General features: G+C 40.9%; 1 protein-coding gene and 1 long non-coding RNA gene across 4 annotated transcripts in view; one reads left to right on the top strand and one right to left on the bottom strand.

Moving 5' to 3' along the window:
• Positions 1-19,647, top strand: part of GPR39 (G protein-coupled receptor 39) — a gene marked incomplete at its 3' end in the record, with an annotated part of 128,006 nt that overhangs the window by 80,907 nt on the left and 27,452 nt on the right. The window lies entirely within an intron of this gene.
• LOC309519255 lies at positions 3,950-7,157 on the bottom strand. The gene is made up of 3 exons (XR_014213773.1): positions 7,065-7,157; positions 5,964-6,161; positions 3,950-4,147 (listed from the first exon to the last, which is right to left on the bottom strand). It is a non-coding gene; the product is annotated as an uncharacterized lncRNA (long non-coding RNA).

The following is a 19,647-nucleotide window of genomic DNA, read 5'->3' on the forward strand; positions in this document are numbered from 1 at the left end:
TTGCATGGGACTTTTCGATTATTCTAGGTGAAAGCCCCAAGCAGCTGGCCTGCCTGATGCTGCCCTCTGATTCTCCTCCCCCTCCTCCTTTTTCCTCTCCAGTTGCAAACAAAAATAATCTCTGGGAATGGAAGGGGGCAGCGAACAAGACCTCTCCCACAGATGCATGGAGAGCTATCTCTTCCTGTTCAGGATTTGGGGCGTCAAGTTGCAGAATTCCCAGTAGGAACTCCTGAATGTCGTTTGTTGTTAAGGAGCTCCATCAAGAACTGATTTGGGCCTAAGGCACTGCCATCTCTCCCCCAAGAAAAGGTGTCCCTTCCTTTGAGAAGGTGGGGTGTTAACGGGCAACCAAGGGCTGTGAGCAAATTTGAGGTGGGGGTCCAGCTTGCAGCAGGCTATGCCCTCACCTTGCACCTGTGCACAGAAAAGTACAGGGATGCATGTGTTAATGAGAGCTCACTTCATCCTAAAGGTAAGGAGGCACATTGCCTCTGAGTACCAGGCATTTAGTTTCTATGACTGATAGGGCTTGCTGGGATGAAACAGAGCTTTAAGCAGCTGGAGCTGATGGAATGTGTGATGGGGATGGCTTAGCAAGGTGGCTTGGATTTGTTGTAACCGCCTTGCCTTGGGGAGGCAGTGGCAATCCCTGTAATTCCTATCCGTTCATTCACTCGGCTTAGTTTTCTTTTCTTCCTGCCCCACCTCCCCCTGCGAGCAGTTAAAACAAATTCTGTCTGAGTTATGAAGCTCTTGTTTTTAATTAAAATGCAGAAATAGGATCTGGGCTATGTGTAATAAAGAAGAGAGGATCTATTAAGAAGGTTACTAAAAGTGAGCTAATTTTTTTAAAGCAAAACAAGAAAACAGGAGCAGGAAGTTTTGATGAAAGGCAAGCAAAGGTTTGGCAGCTCGATCCAGGGCGGACTGGAATTGGCTGGTGTCCACTTGGAATCGGTTTCCTAATTAACTCGAATTCTCTTTTCACTTGTGCATTTTTGGAATGGAGAGTTGCTGCTCTTCTCCCCGTCCTCAAAGCCATTTGCTTATTGTGAGTCCTGGTCCAGAAGAGGTGCAAGCCAGAAAGCAAAGGAAGTAAATGAAGAAGACCATTTTGAGTTTTCAAGGGTATTGGATATGCTTTCAATACCCCTTTCCAAGCGGCACATTCCACTGCAGGAACTTCATTAACTCAGTCATTAGTGTTATCTGATTCACTGCTGCAGCCTCTCATCGGAACGTGGAACAGCAGCTGGAGGAAGAAATCAGCTCAAGCTAATGTATATGTTAATAACACTAATGTTTGTAGCATTTGGTGTTAGTAAAAGAGAGGCAGTAAAAAATCTACAGTGTATCCCTCCAACGAAGAGTGGCGGAGAGGGAGAGAAATATCCTCGCAGCCATAAAAGTTACCAGCTCAGAACATTTATAGTTGGTATTTATAGATTAGTGGAGTATGTTAGAAATTCCGACAGTACAATACCCACATGAAGATCCACACCATGAATTATTCAATGAGATGGATTGCAAACCAGTCTAGTGACAAACAAAACAAAACTGATGTTTCACAGAGTTGAAATGAACTTGCCCCTATGACCCTGCCAACCCTCCTTAGTCAATAGACTTCAGCCAGCAAAAACTTCATATGCTTTATGGTTCCTTGATCTTTTTCCTTTAGAAACTCCTAGAATCTTCTGGTCTTTAAGTTAATACTTGAAGAATCTCAGTGGAAATTCAAGTAGAATCAAATGAATTAGCAGCCCTGCTTTTTACAATGGTAAAGATAAAGGGACCCCTGAGCATTAGGTCCAGTCGTGGACAACTCTGGGGTAGTGGCGCTCATCTTGCTTTATAGGCTGAGGGAGCTGGCGTACAGCTTCCGGGTCATGTGGCCAGCATGACTAAGCCGCTTCTGGCGAACCAGAGCAGCGCACGGAAACGTCGTTTACCTTCCCGCTGGAGTAGTACCTATTTATCTACTTGCACTTTGACGTGCTTTTGAACTGCTAGGTTGGCAGGAGCAGGGACCGAGCAACGGGAGCTCACCCCGTCGCAGGGATTCAAACTGCCGACCTTCTGATTGGCAAGCCCTGGGCTCTGTGGTTTAACCCACAGTGCTACCCGCGTCCCTTTTACAGAGGTAAGAATTAGTAAATTTGCTTTGAAGTGTTGCATTAACTCAGCCCTCGCCAATCTGGAGCTCCCGATATTTTAAGTTGGAGCCCTAGATAGCATGGTCAGTAATCGGGGATGATGGAAGCCAAACCATCTTGAGGGCCGCTAGGTTGGGAGAAGGCTGCATTAACCAATATGAACACACTATCCAATTTTTCAGAGGCACACTTACTCCAATTATAAGTGTAAGCCAAGCTCCCTTGAATGGAGGGAGTGTGACTTCCTGCCACCATCTACTGACAGGTGATAGCACTACTTGTAATAGAATGTCAAGTGGGATGTTGATTTACAAAAGAGCTTCTATTGATCTGTGGTATAAATGATTACAGAAAAAACTCTTGCAGGATCTCCTCTTGACTTTGTCAAAGGCAAACTGTTACCCGCTTCTGTTCCAGAAATCCCATCAAGGCACCAAAGCCTTACTTTGACATATCCCCACAAGCAACTTATGGAATACCCTTGAGTTGTTTTGAAATGTGTGTGTGTTTGTGATTCAGACTACCAGCTTGCCTAGGAGTGAGTCCTACTGAGTACAGTAGGGTTTACGTCTGAGTAAACTTGCCTAGGGCTGCACTGCCAAATTCATTTGCTAAAAATTCCATGCTGAACTCAAACCAATGCCCTAGATAAAATTTTGGTTTTTTGATATCTTCATATTTCTGAATGTATCTGCTATAGCACTTGGCTTGAGTGATGTTAATCCCCCCCCCCGGTCAATTGCCTCACCCTGCAGACAGGCTTCTGTGCAACCATATGCAGCATGACTGGGAGCCTATCTGTTCAATCTGTTCAAGCCTGTGGCACTAACCATTAATCCCCATGCTGTAGCCCAAAGTTCTGACTAAAACAATAGCGTATTCTCCCCCTGTTTTCCCCAGCTTTAATTTTAATCACATGTACTTAGGCTTGGTTACAGAAGGACAAAGACCTGCCCTCTTGAGCTTCACAAAGCAATATGCATTTTGACATTGCTATAACACTAATAAATAATATTTTTATTAATAATAAATAGTAATATTTCAGTATCTGAAAGGGTGGTACAGTGGTACCTTGGTTCTCAAACTTAATCCATTCCGCAAATCTGTTCCAAAACCAAAGTGTTCCAAAACTAAGGTGCACTTTCCCATAGAAAGTAATGCAAAACGGATTAATCCGTTCCAGATTTTTAAAAACAACACCTAAAACAGCAATTTAACATTAATTTTACTATCTATTGAGACCATTGATCCATAAAATGAAAGCAGTTATCAATGTACTGTACTATAAAATAAATAAGACATTATTGTAGATGATAAGAATTAAAAAAAAAAAATTCTTGCCTGCACTGATGATAGTCATTGTTTGGATGGGGGGCTTTTATTCATTTCCGCAGGCACACAATCAGTCAATCAGTAGTAGCTGAACTGGGTTCCAGACAGCCACAAAAACAAATTAACTGAAAAGGCCTCAAAAACAAAAATGCAAAATAAATAGCAAAAACAAAAGCGCCAAGATCTATCCGTTCTGGAAGTTTGTTTGACTTCTGAAATATTTGAAAACCAAGGCGCAGCTTCTGATTGGTGCAGGTGCCCCGGAAACAATAGCTGACAGCTGCATTGGATGTTTGGCTTCCCAAAAACGTTTGAAAACCAGAACACTTACTTCTGGGTTTTCAGCGTTTGAGAACCAAGGCATTTGAGAACCAAGGCACCACTGTACCACATACATGAAACACAGAATTAACCATTGTGTAACATCCAGTGTATTAAGGCTATGCACACATTACCGGCTTAAAATGCAGCAAGGTCATTTTTTTTTCTTGCTGATTTTCATGTTGAATTTGCCTGTCATGGTAGTCATCAGCATGGGTTGATGTGTATAGACGTGACCCGCTGTTTGTGCATATCAGTGGATGGAGACTGGGCAGTGATTTCTTTGCCTGAGGGAATCACCTGGTTGCTTTTCCTGCCCCATTTCCACTAACAGAAATCTAGAAATCAAGGAAAGTTTCCAAAATGTATACACCTGGGATTCAGTATGACTTGAATAAGGATTGAATTACATTGATGTTGGCTTAGGGAAAACCCCCATCAAAATGCCGTATTTCACCAGAAACTCCAAGATAACTCTGGATCCTGGATAACATCGTGTGTACATGGATTTTTTAAAGTGAGCAGTGTACGCACACTGGAGTCAGAGTAAATGACCATGTGTACACAGCCTAAGAGGGACTGCCAGTCTTAGAGTAAACAGTAAAAAATGGAGGTACTCATGCTGATAAAACAACATGACTGACTTGATCTAATCAGTGCCAAAGATGTGTTACTGAGCTGGATGAGCCATTGATTTGACACCCCCAGGTTTCACATCAGTGAATAACATTTGGAGTCGTGCCCTTGAAAGAGAACAGCAGAACTCTGATAAGCTGTATGCTAAGATGGACAATGGGTATTCCAAACAGCTGGAATGAATCGCACTGTCAGGATTGAAATTTTAGTGGAGAGCTAAATGTGTTCTACTCTGGTAATTCCTTCCATCATGGTAAGCCACTTGAAGTTGCAGAAGAGCAAATAGTAGCATTGCCTTCCAAAGTCCCAGCATTACTTCTTCTTTCTCACTGGGACAGCTCAGTGGGTGGAACATGAGACTCTTACTCTCAGGTTCGTGGGTTTGAGCCCTATATTGGGCAAAAGTTTCCTGCATTGCAGGGGGTTGGACTAGATGACCCTTGTGATCCTAGATTATGAATTTTTCCTAGTTTCTCTACCTCTGCTTTGGTATCTGCTCATCTCCCTAGAGACCAGAGTCTGGTGCTTCTTTAAATTCCTGTTCTATGCACCTTCAGTCAAACTCTTCAGCCTTCTGTTGAGGATGCAGAACAAAGAGCAGGCATTGGGCTTCTATGACCAGGCTACCTAGGTCCCAATTCAGCAAGTACTTGGAACAATCTGCCCTTTACCTCCTCTACTGTGGTTTGAAACAGAGCGAGCCCCTTTGTAAGCACACTTCCAGTACCAATCAACTTATTGGGGCTGGAAGTATACTTTCAGAGGAGGTCACAGGGATTGCCAACCAGCTGGTTGGCAGTTATGGCAAGCAACTTTAAACATTGACAGATGTCAGTCACCTGACATCATTATGACATGAGGTGATTGACAGGTGGATGGGACCACTCGCCTGTCAAAGTTGACTGAAGGGTGGGAGAATGAGAGGTTCAATCTGCTGGACAGATCCATTTCCCCAGTTCTGTCCTACAGGATTGTTTTGACACAACACACCTGTGGAATAGATGGTGGGTTGTTTGTTTCAGAATGGTGACTTGACTATGCACTGCCCTTAAGTTCAACCCAGCCTCTCTTCCATTGGGGTTAGGAGATACTCTGCTACTGGTCTGTGTTACGATCCCTATCAGGGAGCTGTATGCATATGGCCCTGTTTAATAGTCTCAATATATTATCAAGATTTCACAGAGGGGTTCTGCAATTTGATTTGGGTTAGTATAAGAGACCTCCATTTTCAGAGGCAGTCTGGGGCAATAAAGAAAGTGTTAAGAGTTGGGGTGAGGACCTGGGTTCAAATCTTATTCAAGCAAGGAACCTACTGCTGATCTATTACTTAGGATTCTTGGAATGTATAATACAACAAAGGAGACATGTATGGCTCCCTGAGCTTCTAGGAGGAAAAGCATGATAAAAATGTTATAAATTATAGATTGGGAGCATAGAGGTTTAGAGCTACAGTATTTTGGGGCCATCAGCTGCCCATTGTTTCCACAACCGGCATATGTGTAAATAAATGGATGTTACATAAATTCTGTCTAAGGAGACATGGCATGGCATGTTTGTTCTTCACATATATCCTATATTCACGTTGAAAATGTTGACTAGTATTGCAGTGCACAGGTGAAGATCCATGTGAATCCTCTTTCTCTCCAGCTTTCCCTTTCTGCAGTCAGCATTGACACTTTTTCACCCTGCCCAGCTGTTCCTGTCACCCATACATTCCTAAAAGTAGACAAAAACAGGGCAGAACATGAGATTGAACAACATGAGCCTTCCTTTGGCCCTTGGTTTCTCTCTATCCCAATGGAATCTATGCTTGTAAAGTTTCCATGGGGAAATGGGAGAGAGCATCTCATCGCTGCATGAGAAACATGGGCTTGTCAAAAGATGTAATACTCATGAGTTAGAGCAGTGGAAACTTAGCTCTCAGTAATGGGATTGTCATATTCTTATTATTATACACCTGAATTCTCTTTTCCTGTCCATAGTGTCTGCTAAGCACCAATATAATTTCAATTAAATTTTGCATCAGATAAAAGGCCTTCAGCTAATTTCATGTGAGTTAATAAGTAATTCTTCTTTCCAAACTGCATTTTCAGATGTCTTATCTGGAATTCTGATCTCTGCCATGCACACTCTGTATTCTGAACATCAATTCTGTGCATTGAACTGTTGCAGAGTATTATTCTGTCATTAACTCCTACTTGGAGGTGTGTAGAGAACTCTGTCCAGCTAGTACTTTTCCTCCCTGAATTTCTGTGTGGTGTATTTGGCTTTGCAGATACTGTTAATATGTGCTCTTAGTTGGTTTAGTCATGGTCCGTTTATCTACATACAGCGTTTCCCACAAACAAATAAATGTTTGCTCTAAGCACAGAAAACAAGCAAAGTCTAAGTGCAATAACCACGGTGCATAATAAAAACCATAATATCTGTGCAACATACTGAGCATTCAACAATTAATAGTTCATTTTTAATATTTCAAAAGATCAAGTGCATCTAAAGCTTACCAATAGGCCAATTATTCAGTACATTCCCAAATAGTCCCAAAGCTTATGGCAATAGTGCTTAGCAACCCCCAGTCCATTTTTATATCTAGACCCAGAAGGTCAGAACCAGCATTACCATTTCATCTAGAAGCAGCTCCCTTGTAAAGGCTCCTAAGGCTTGTAGATGGGGCAAAGCAAGTAAAAACTCCAGGCATCAAAAGCAAACACTACCCCCCCCCTCTCTCCCTCCCTCCCTCCCTCCCTCTCTCCCTCTCCCCTGAGTAAATTCTGGTGCTTGGGATTTATTTTAATACACAGAGCAAGCCCACAGAGACTAGAAAATCGTGATCTTGTCTTTACAACGCACTTAACTTGTGCAGTCTATATATTACGTGTGTATATGCTTTCTTGAAGTGTCAAGGATAACAAATTATGTTTTTTTAATAATAAAAAAACACAATAAAAACATAGGCATCAAGAGTTGAGAATGGGAAGTGAAGCATGAACAACATTTAGATAAGTTTTGCTAGAGCTCATTGGATATGGGATCCCAGCAGGAAAAGCATAACCCATAAATAAAAAATTATGGCACTGACTTAGTAGCAGCAGCAGCAGCAGCACAATGTTCCACTGTGAAAGTAGAAACTCGTTAAGTGCCTCTTGCCAGTTTTCCTTAGAACATCCTAGCTTGCTTGCCTTTCTATAAAAATTTCTTAGTATCTTGGTCTTATTAATTTTATACCTTTTCTCCAAAAAAAAACTGCAATAAAAGCCTATTTTGAAATTCATTGCAATATTTACAGAAGCGTCAAAACTCTCTCAGCTTTTTAACTGGAGTTGTCACCTGCCTTTTATTTCCTGGTGTTAAAGTATTAGAGCATTGGCAATTCGAAATCTGCATATATTCGTAGGAGTATATATACTGAAAGAACAGTCTTCTAAAAAATAATTCCTGGAGAGGTAGCAGTACTGATTCTTTTAATACACTTGAGACAACCCAAATTTATTTATTTATTTATTTATTTATATGTATGTATGTATGTAAGGGCTGTGGCTAAACGGAGGTAGAGTCCAAAATATCTGGATGACACCAGGTTGGCAAAGGCTGAATTACATATTATGAATAATTTCCAGCTCTTTGGCCTGGAATCCTGTTTTGCCTTAACCTTGGCATGCAGAGGCCTTTATATATCCTTAAGAGCTTCATATAGCCTTCAAGTTGGAGGAGGAGCCCTGGGTGCTTTTAATCTGTTCTAACATTTATATTGCATTTTATGTCTCTCTGTGTGTTTATTTTAGTATTCTAGAATTAGCATTTTAGATTGTAAAACACCTTGGCAGAAAGGTAGGCATGTGAATAACCCCAAAAAAGCAAAACAAAAACTTGCAATGGAGGCAACTCATTATTATCAAATTAAGTTTCCATTGATTTCTCATGAGTTCTATTCACGCCACCACTGTTTCCATAAAAGTAAGCTAATTGTGAGGTTAAAAAAGTTGTGTGGTGCATGTGCAGTTATGGTGCTGTATAAAAATAATAAATAATAGCTGTTAAGTAACTAGGCTGCCTGGCTGGGAATGCACACAAGCCTCCCATGGATAGCTTGATTAGATTCCTTTTCCTCTGTGGATGTTGCTATGGTTTCAACTTTGTGCTCTCAATACATTTCTGCCTTGGGCCACATAATGTTTAACCTGAAATCACCTGCACTGGTACAAGATCTCAGAGTACCTTTACATGTTCTTTGAAGAAACTGGGACAAACCAGGTCCAAGTAACCCAAACCTAGCAAAGTGACTAGGTATTCCTGACCTTTATGGACAGAGCCTGCAATTTATTGACACTCCCTTAGAGCTCTGCCCTGGGTCACATGGCCAGGTCACATGACCTGGGCAGTTACTTAGGCCTTTAGTTTTGCGTTCTAGATTCTTCTATAAAACTGCTCCTCGTTCATGGTGCCCAGAAACTACATGGTGTCAGAAAGAGAGAATGAGGAGTAAATTGCATTGACCAGGAGAGGTTTTCTGGCCAAAGGGCTACAAGCAAAAGATAAGAAACTGTGAGAGCCACGCCCAGAGAAAGCATTAGGTAAGTGTTGTTAAATATTTGCTTAAATGGAAAATTTGCGACCTTCATTCCTCAAGGGGATATTTCAGAAAACAGGAGGATGTTAAGACAAAGGTTTGAACTGTACAAACAATGCTTGCGGTCGTTCAGAAGCAGTGATCTTGTGAACATCCTGGGTCAAAGCGCAGGTGGTCTAGAATGAACACATTATCAGGCTGTGAGAATGGTAAATAATTGCATTTCTTCTGTGATTATTGTGGTGGTCTGTAAGCTCATGATGTGGAAACTCTGGAGGTGCTGTCTGGCTTCTTAGTTACAGAGCATGGGCAAAATGGTCTCTCCTCTTGACTGATTGCTACAGGTGAGCAGGTTGCCATGTAGTTCTGTGTCTGGTGAGTTTACTTACCAGAACATGCCACGGGCAAATGAGTGTAGAAAGCTCCAGAGTAGTACAGCTGGGTGTAGACTGCTGTTATGTCTCTATAGCAGCTTCAGGAAAGTTTGGTTTTCGTTTGGTAAAGATAAATTAGAAAAATAGCAGGGAGAACTAATTGCCTTTCACAAGGAAAGTGGGAATTCAAATATTGTGAGAGAGTATCTTGTTTGTCCTCCTTTCTCCTTCCTCTTTCTCTGGCTTTCTCAGTAAGAGAGGCAGAGAAAGGCTTCACTTGTCCTGCGAGCTAGAAATCTATAATGAAAACCAGCTGAATGTCACAGGAAGTGTGAAAAGCACAAAATAATGGCACTTGTTATCCCTGCAGAACAACACAGGCAGGAGAGAGGAAATGAAATATTGTTTAAAGGAAAGCTATTACAGCCCTCTCAAATGATACCATCTCATCCCAATTTGCAAAGCAGTTCCACCATTTAGAGCCATGCCAGTTGGTAATTTGATTGGGATGTAGCAGTGTAAAATTATAAACACAATGCACTATAAGTACAGACATAGGACTAAATTGGATTGAGTTGGGGTGTCTGGAGCCAAAGCTCAATACAATACATAGATAACCCAGATAACCTAAGGAAAGCGAACACTTGCTGATTAAATTATTCCCATTGGAGGATGTTATGAGGATTTCACCAGTTGTTGGAGCTAAAAATACTTCCATTATTCAAATACTGAAATGAACAAAGTCATTAAGTTCCTTTTTCTCTGAAAGTTTCCTGTTAAAAATGTTAATCGGAAGCTTTAGATTACTTAAATGATTGAGTGAACCATACGTTATTATCTGAAGGATGGCAAAAACTCTGTATTGTCTGATGCTTCTATATGTCCCTTTATTTGATTTGGTTTCTGCCACTTGTCACTAAACGGGGGTTATGATGACAGTTGAGAAGTACAATTCAAATCATCTGGTAACAAGTCCATTTGTCCCATTTCCAAGTAGTAGGAATCAATGGATAGTTCAAGGGGCAACTCTGGAAATGTGTTATGAGCTGCTGAAGAGCTGCAGTTGCTCATCTCAGCATATATATCACTTCCACAAATGTACCAAAGTAATAATGTAAAAAGAAACAAACATTAATGACATCCAGTCCTGAGCAATGCATTTAAAAATGGATTAATACTCCTTTATTAAATATGGGAACACTGATTGGAAAAGAATTGGGGACCTTTGTTCAGATTTATTGCAGAAAAACTTGATTCTGCATGTATTGTTTATAGCTTTGATGCTTTTGTTCCTGAGCTTTTTTACGCATACACACAGAAGTGAGCTGGTCTGAAATGATCAACCAAGCTGCCTTATCTATTAGTACAAAATGCCCCTCTGCCCCTGATTGTACTGTATTTAAAATGAAGTGTTGCCTAGTGTTAAAAGCAGGTTTGAAATCAAAGCTGCTCTTTGACACCTACATAAAGCCCAAATGCTGAGCACAAAAGCCATTTTTTAGTGTAGTAGTTTAAACCTCCTCAGAAACCAGCTCTATAATGGAACTGATAATGAAAGTTTAATTACAACTGTTCTTGCAGGCTCCCTCAGCATACACATCCCATTAGATTGTTTCTGCCACGATAGTGCTGTCTTTCAACCTCATTTCTAGGAAACATTTGGCTTTACCTGAGACTAGAGCTCACAGCATTCGTGTAGGTATTTTTGGCACACCTAAAGGAGGATTAATATTTTAATTTGAAGCCTGACATGCGACTGTTCAGATTGGGGGAGGTATAGAGAATGAAAATTACATTTGTGTAGGAGAGACTTTGCATGCTGAAAATGCCAAAGGGCAGCATTTTTTTTCTTGATATCATTATTAAAAGCTAAACATTAAAGGCCAGGAAATCACCCCAAGAAAAGAGTTGACATGTGGCAGTGTTTTATTGTTGATTGTGTTATAAAAACATTGTTTTCTTCAACACAACTGAAGATGGCTGTTGTATTCCAGCTATATACCTGGTGTGGTGAAGCAAGCAAAGTACCACCTACATTGTTCATATGCATGTAATGTCCATCCATTCACTTCAGAAGTGTTGCTGGGTACTTGAAGACTTGTGACATAGACCCACGACACAAATGTTTATTAAATGTGCATATGCTAATGTATTGATATTTCTGGGAAATTAAGGTGGTGGGTGGGTGGTCTCTCAGCAGCATGGAGCTTCTGCAGTGTATTCAGTCACCCTATAAGCAAAGTAACTTAGAAAGGCGGGCAGGCAGGAGATTTCTGCCCCAAAGTTGGCAGCAGCGTGTGTTGTCTGTCTGAATTGACCATAGGGCAACAGCAGTTGGAAAACTGGATAAGATTCCTGAAAGACACATGGCACGTTTTGAATATTTTAATAAACATTTTATTATCATTTGAATAATAATAACTTAATAATTAAAGTGTGCTGTAGAAGTGCCATTTTTAGTATTTTTAAAATCACATACAGAAGAAATTACCTTAAAAGCAAATGATCATACTTCATAAAACGGTGTCAGTTCCAGATTTAATGGCGTTGGTTTGCATTTAAAACTACATGTCTAATGAATTTGGGAGTTTAAAAATTGAAAATGTTCTTTAACTCCGGAGTGTCAGTTTCAGTAGTGTTGCATCAACATTTGATGTCAGAGACCGCATAACCCAGAAATCTATTCCAGCCTTTGCCAACTACATTCAAGATGATACATCTTTTAGAGATTTCAAGGTGCCACAGAATCCATGTTAGGTCCTGTCGCTTATGAAAACGGATGTCTTAACAGCATAGATCAGTCTTTGTCAACCTAGTGCTCTCTAGATGTTTTGTATTTCACCTCCAATTCCCAAGCTGTGCTGATAAGTGTTGCAGCCCAAAACATCTGGAGGAAACCCGGTTGGTGAAAGCTGTAACACATCTGTTTTTGTTACATATCTGTTGTTATTTTCTGCAAGTGACCAGATTTGGTGTTGGTTTTGTGGCATCTAAAGATTCCCTACAGCGGGTACCATCTTGGACGTAATGCCATTGAAAAGGGCTGTGTTATGGAAAACGTGGCTTTGGGATTGCGACCGGCAGTGGATCCTTTTAAGATGAATTCACCAATTTATCTGCTGGGAAACTTTTGTTGTTGAAGAGTAATAGTGCACATAAATATCTTTTATTCCAATATTTGAATTTCAGAATCCAGTAGTAAATGGGTATCTCTGACCAAGGTGCAAGGTTATGTTTTCAAAAGTTTTATCCCAAAATATGCAAGTGTGTCCAGAATAATGATTCTAGGTTTTGTATTGTACCGGAATATAACAAAACACTTGGCATGGTACTGACACTTAATTTGAGTATGTTTTAATGTAATTTATATAGTTTGACCTCTTAAGCAGCCCACCTCACTGAACCCTTTTGTCAATGCTGTGTTTAATGCTTTGAAGCAACTGTAAGTGTGAAGTGATAAATGTTCATCTGCATAAATCCAACATTAGTAATAATATCCTATACTGTACCTAGAAGTAGATGCATCATTGCTGCTTAGAGAAAGGATTCATGATTTCTGTGACATTTCTAAACGCTCATACCTGCTTGAGGATGCTTCCATTCAGATGCACCTTCCAGTTTTGGAGAGGTTTTTTCTCCCTTACATGTGCTTTGTACAAAAGAACAGGTGTTAAGAGCTTTCTGACCTCCTGGGTGCTGCATGAATAACAATCACCAAGTGACTCTAGTACTGCTGAGAGTCTTCCGAGAGTGTGTATAAATGTGAAAGGTATAAGCATTTGAGCCCGTTGATGGCATTAGCTAACCGTGAGGTCTGAAACCTTTACACTACTGCAGCAAAAAATGTAGACATTCTTCTTAACTGATTGAAAAAAGATCTGCTGGTAGTTGAGCTTATAAAAACCTGGATTCTTATTCTGAAATAACCTCCAAAGGCAAACCTGTTTCTCAAGAGAAAATCTGAATTCGTGTATGTTAGGTACAACTACTTCATAGAAATAAGAGGGATAAGGTCATTTCCAAAGCTGAACCTAACCTCTCACTAGGAATATGCACCTAATCTTTATTTCACAGATGTCCAGTTTCAGTTTTTATTATATAGGAAAAAAGTTTGTCATGTTTAGGCTGATACCTTTGTCTGTAAGGCACATAATGTATGGAATTCCATGTTATTTTGAGTGCTGCTTATGTGCGAGCATTTAAGCTTGCCAAACGGAATGATTCCACCCCTCCCCTCTGCTGTTCTGAGGGTTCTCCTGACCCCCTGAGCCAACTTCAAGGGCATACAAGGTGAGGAGAGAAAGGAAGGCCCCATTGAGCACGCAGAAGTTCTTGCTTCTGTTGATGGGGTGAGTAAGGTGAATCCTGCCCATTATGTTTCTGTCGTCACAGATTTACGGAGCTCTTAAGCCTTCAGACCAAAGACATTTATTAATAAGATTTCCAAGGAGAAGTTTGAATCAAGTGTATGCATAATACCGTGTAGGTACATTAAAAATGTTGTGAGTCTTCCTGTTGAGAAGAAAAATAGTTTCTCTGCAAACTCACATTTGAGGTTGTGATCTCTGCAAGAATCTGCAACTTCCCACTTCACTAACCGCCTACTCCATTCTGTTCAAATACAATACTGCTTGCATTCAAGTTTAAATAATTAGTCCTTGCTGGCTGGGAACATTTCCACATACAGATCTGATTTTAAAAGGCCATTGCCATGTATGAAGGGAGGGAAACGATGTGGATGAGAAAAAGACAGGAAAGAGCTATTAGCAAAGCCATTGTATTGTAATGCCTTCTAGCAAATGCACCACTGCTCTGATATACCTCCTTCCTAATTTTTATTCTTCTGAATCATGCAAGAAGAATCCTGTTATGCGTACTCATTTTACTATTATTGAGGTTGCAATCCTACCCATACTTGCTTGGCTGTAAGTATGATTGGACAAACTGAGATCATGCATAAGACTGGGTCTAAGAGTAGCAGTATACACTGAGAACAAGATTGTTTGTGTGTATGTTGCCATTCCATAGGAATGAAGAAAAAGCACACAATGTTTTGTACATCCACGCAGGAATGCAAGTGATTTAGTAAGAATTGGACATAAGAGATGCTTCATAATAATTGTTAAGCAACAATTGGAATTTGATCCTGGTGTGTTACTATGACAAACCTAGTTTTTTTATCCTGCAGGGTAGGTATGAAAGTTCTCCTCCTCCTTGCAAACCTGGTACATATGATACCATCCTAGTTCAGCACTGGAGGCCAAGCTATGAAATTGTCCCATAAGACAAAGCAGCAGCAGCATGTGTTGGTGGGATTGACCAGTACTGCAGCACTCCTAGTAAGAGACTTAACTGTCTGTTAGCTTGCCACTTTAATATGCATTATATATCTTAATAAAGTGAGCTTGAATGCCAGGAGTGTGGTTTATAAAGAATAGGCTATTTGGTTGCGCCTGTGCTTGGGGAATGTTTTTGATGCAGCATTTAAATTGATATTGTACACAGCTGCATTCATAATAAATGTAAAAGCTCTTCTCAGACCTTACTTGATTTGTACTAGAATGCTGCCCATTTAGACTTCGCCATGGGCAGTGAACTTATTTAGCGTGATTCATGGTCTACTTAGAGAAGATGGCTGAAAATTCTGCGTAGAATGCCTCCCCTCCTCCCCAAATAGATCATTCTTTATTTCACTGTTTCAAAATAGTACAAACCCGTTTTTCATTGTTTGGCTGACCTCTGCCTCTTTTCTGCACTCTTTCCCCCTTCATTGTCAGTGCATCATACTTAATACGTGTGTCTCTAGGTTCTTCATGTTGAACTTTAGTAAAGCAAGTGTCATAAATTATTACCTTTTTTCATTTTTGCCATTCACAGTGTTTTCACAGTATCCACTTTGCGCTCTGAGCTTTACAGAATTATTTGTTTTATTGAAGGGGGATATTTATACCCCGCTTTTCAGGTGAACCTCACAATGTGGTTCGCACTGAAATAAGGACCAATTAAAACTACATCAAAAGGCAGCCAAGGGAAGCTACCGTCGTTGGGGTTGAAAACTACATCTCCTCCCCTTAGTGAAGCCCTGTGATGATACTTGATGATACTCAGTTAAATTGCTAGAAGCTAGATAACAGGCAGCTCTCAAATGGGCTGGGGGTGGGGCTCCAGCCTTGTACCTCCACATTTGGCCTGTGGGTCTCTGTGCAACACCTGACTCCTTATAGCATGTTAGGTGTGGGGCAGGTAAAAGAACAAGAATGTACTCCCCCCCCAATCCCTGGTCTTCCTCCTCATAATTCTCTATATTTCATACATGTATATGGGTGGTGGTGATTAGAAATATTCAGCTCACAAAATCGCATTGGAAAGGTTAAGATAATATTTTTTAAAACTCACTTAATTATTTCTAATACCAGAGATCTTCCCAGTTGCTTTTAATAGTATAGGCTTATCCACTTGCTTGCAAGACGGTTGTTTGCAATTGGGGACTGTTAGGGGCTGATGCACATCAGATTGGCTTACCTTTGTGGTTGTTGCTTCCCTGTCATGGTAGAATTTTGGCATTGGCGATCACAGAAGGTTGTTGTTTCAAACATTTCTGAGTGACTTGGATAGGTTTGTAGTTCTCTCTTGCTCTTCTTATTGTGATTGAGAATTTGCAGTTGCTGTTTGTGTATTTTTGTATACACTCAAAGCTGGTTTCAAAATTTGGGTTTTTAATTCTATCCTGAGGTCACTTAAAAAAAATTTGTACCTAATTTGGTTTATTACAATTAAATGTGTCACATCACAGATACATACATACATAATTTTATTTGCATGCCACCTTTCCATAGTTCAAAACATGCTCGACAGCTTACAACTTGAGGAAAAAATGTGTAATTAGAAACACTACATAAGTAGTCATAAGCAATAAATAAAACATCAAAAGTACACAGCCAAACTAAACAATTTCCACATAAATCGTAGTAAGATATAAAATAAAAATACAAAAATTAATTTCAATAATAGCAACAATCCTCCTTCCCAAAACAAAACCCCCTAAACCAGGCATCCCCAACCTGGGCCCTCCAGATGTTTTTGGCCTACAACTCCCATGATCCCTAGCTAACAGAGCCAGTGGTCAGGGATGATGGGAATTGTAGTCCAAAACATCTGGAGGGCCAAAGGTTGGGGATGCCTGCCCTAAACCATACCCCAGCACTAGATGTGGGGGGAGGGGTATGTCTGGCCTAGTGCTGGAAACCAGAGGTGGGAAAGGAATAAATTAACACAATATTATATTTGATAGCAATATTACAGGCAAAATTCTTCAAGCAATAGATTATGTAATTAACCAGATGGAGGAAACAAAAAAGTTTCTTGTAAACTGTAGGAGTGACAAAGTATTTGACAAAGTACTGGTAGATGCATATGATCTTGCTGAAGTAGTAGAAATCCGAGCAATTTTGAACCAGATCCAGTTTGCTTGAGAAAAAAGTAGAAGCAATTTGCATATGAAATGAACAGTGAACCTATCCAGAATCCTAAAGAAAAATTGAAAGTAAACTTTTACTTTGGTATCCCTGAAACTGCAATGCAATCCCTTGATGGAAGGTTCAAACAGACAGATAAAATCAATTCTTCATTGGGCTTCTTCTGTAATATTCAAAGTTTGCAGAATAGTACATCAGCACAAATTATACAACACTGTGTAAATTTAGAGAAAGCTTTACAACATAGGGATGCCAAAGACATTGATGCTGCTGAATTATTGTGATGAATTAAAAACTTTTGGCTGACAACTTCTGAACCATGCAACACCCAAGAGATAATTACATTTATATGTAAACATAACATGTCTGATAGTGTACCCAATACATTTATTGCTCTTTGCATCCTCTTGACCCTTCCTCTTTATGTGTTTTCAGTGGTGAGCAAAGTTTTTCAATACTGAAGTTAATTAAATCATTTATACATTTTTTGATGTCTCAAGAAAGGCAATATTGATAGAGCATGAAGTTGCAGAAAGCGTAGAGGTATTTGCACAACTTTAGGCAAGAAGAATTAGATTCTTAACGTATTAGAGATGTAAAACTTTTGTAAATTTGTTCTGGAAACTTGTTGGAAATTTATGGAATTAACAAATTAACACAATTTATTATTCTAATAATAATATTGTTTTATTGTGTCAACCACCTTGAGAAGACTACATAGTCCTGAAACGTGGCATACTAATCCTGGAAAGCAGGTACCGTATTTTTCACCCTATGAGATGCACTTTTCCCCCTCCAAAAATGAAGGGGAAATGTGTGTGCGTCTTATGGGGCGAATGCAGGCTCCATTGCTTCAGCGATAGCAACGCGAAGCCTCCGAAGCCTGCGCTCCGGAGGCTTCGCGTTGCTTCCACTGAAGCCAGAAGAGTCTGCTCTTTGAGGCTGGCGGTGGGGGAAAGCAGCGCTTCCCCCATCGCCAGCCCCAGAGGATGGGGGGCAGCAGGAAGGTGCGCGACGCCTTCCCGCTACTCTCCAACCCTCCTTTGGGCTTTTGCAGGAGATGGGGGAATTCCCCCACCTCCCGCAAAAGCAGGCAAAAGCCGCACGCTCTTTAAAGGGGCTCCGCGGCTTCTGCTGGTTTTTCTACGGGGGGGGGGATTCCCACACCTCCTAGAAAAGCCCGCAGGAGCCGCGCACCCTTTAAAGAGCAAGCGGCTCTTGGGGCCTTTTCCCCAAGGAGGGAGAAGGGACTGACTGGCCGAGTCAGTCCCTTCTCCCTCCTGCGGGCTTTTGCCGGGAGATGGGGGAATTCCCCCACCTCCCACAAAAGCAGGCAAAAATTGTGCGCTCTTTAAAGGGGTTCCGCTGCTTTTCTAGGAGGTGGGGGAATTCCTTTAAAGAGCGCGCCGCTCTTGGGGGCTTTTCCCCGAGGAGGGAGAAGGGACTGACTGGCCGTTTCAGTCCCTTCTCCCTCCTGGTCGAAAAGCCCGCAGGAGTCACGTGGGGCTCCTGTGGACTTTTGTGGGAGGTGGGGGAATTCCGCCACCTCCCACAAAAGCAGGGAGAAGGTCTTGGAGTAGCGCACAGGCTGCGTGCAGCCTGTCCGCTGCTCCCAGAGCTGCGGGGGGGGGTGTCATATTTTCCCCCTTGATTTCCCTCCCTGAAAACTAGGTGCGTCCTATGGGCCGGTGCGTCCTATAGGGCGAAAAATACGGTAAATGGCTCTAGTAAAGGAGCAAGTAGAAGTGTGGCGGTGGGTTTTCTTCCAGGCTGTTCTCACTCTGAAGTCAGAGTCCTCATTTCCAGCTCACCCAACTGCACACATTTCCTTTGATCTGGTCCAGAGCTTTGAGGAGGCAGCAGGTCAAAGGGAGAGTGTGTGTTTGGCTGTGCAGGAAAAATGGGATGAGACTTGGGAGAGAGAGCAGTCTTAAAAGAATGAGGTGGAAGAGCAAAAAGGGACAGAAATGTTTGGCCTGAAGCTACTGAGGTGAAGAATCAAAAGTGGATTTGAAATAACCAGTCAAGTCTTGGCTACAGGCTTGCAGTAGGAAAAGAATTCTTCAAAGTTCAAGTTGTATTGATTTTTCACTGCTTGTTTTCACATTCCTCTCATTTCTTGCTGTACATTTTTGGGCTTTTTCCGTGAGATCAATAGGTTTTGTGTGGTGACATCACAGGTAAAGGAAACGCAACATCTCCGTAACTTGATGGAGAAACTACCATGCAAAACACTATGGAAATTGCTTTGATTTAGGCTGGAGACCTCTGTCTCTTTTGATTGAGTGTTTCAAACTTGTGGACTTTGTGATAGTTGCATCTGTTGAGAATGCAGGAAGAGTTCTGCAAGGCAGAGAAAGACTATACTGGGCAGTAATTAAAAGAAGGAGGAGATTGTCTGAAATGAATTCAAATGTGGCTGCATTTATTTCTACCCTATTCATTCCAAAACACTTTTGACTGGTTGGGTACAATAATTTTCACAACTCAGTTTGGTCTGATGGCCATCTGGTACTTTTTAAAGCTTACATCTTATTTTCTGTTAAAACTGAGGCACTAGATTTGCAAGCCTGATATTAATCATTTTATCTACACAATTTTCCTGATAGCAACCAAATGCTTATCCTGGACAGTGGGAATAGAAAATAAAGACACTGGTTCATTTCTAGGTTAACCTGTGCAACATGTGACCAAGAAATATTGTAGGAGCGCCATACATTCACTGGAAGCAGTTCTTTCTTCAAAAGGGAAATTATTTTAATTAACAAATGCAATAGGTCCTTTAA

The sequence above is a fragment of the Podarcis vaucheri genome, assembly GCF_965113315.1.
Source record: "Podarcis vaucheri genome assembly, chromosome: 1".
Taxonomy (NCBI): domain Eukaryota; kingdom Metazoa; phylum Chordata; class Lepidosauria; order Squamata; family Lacertidae; genus Podarcis; species Podarcis vaucheri.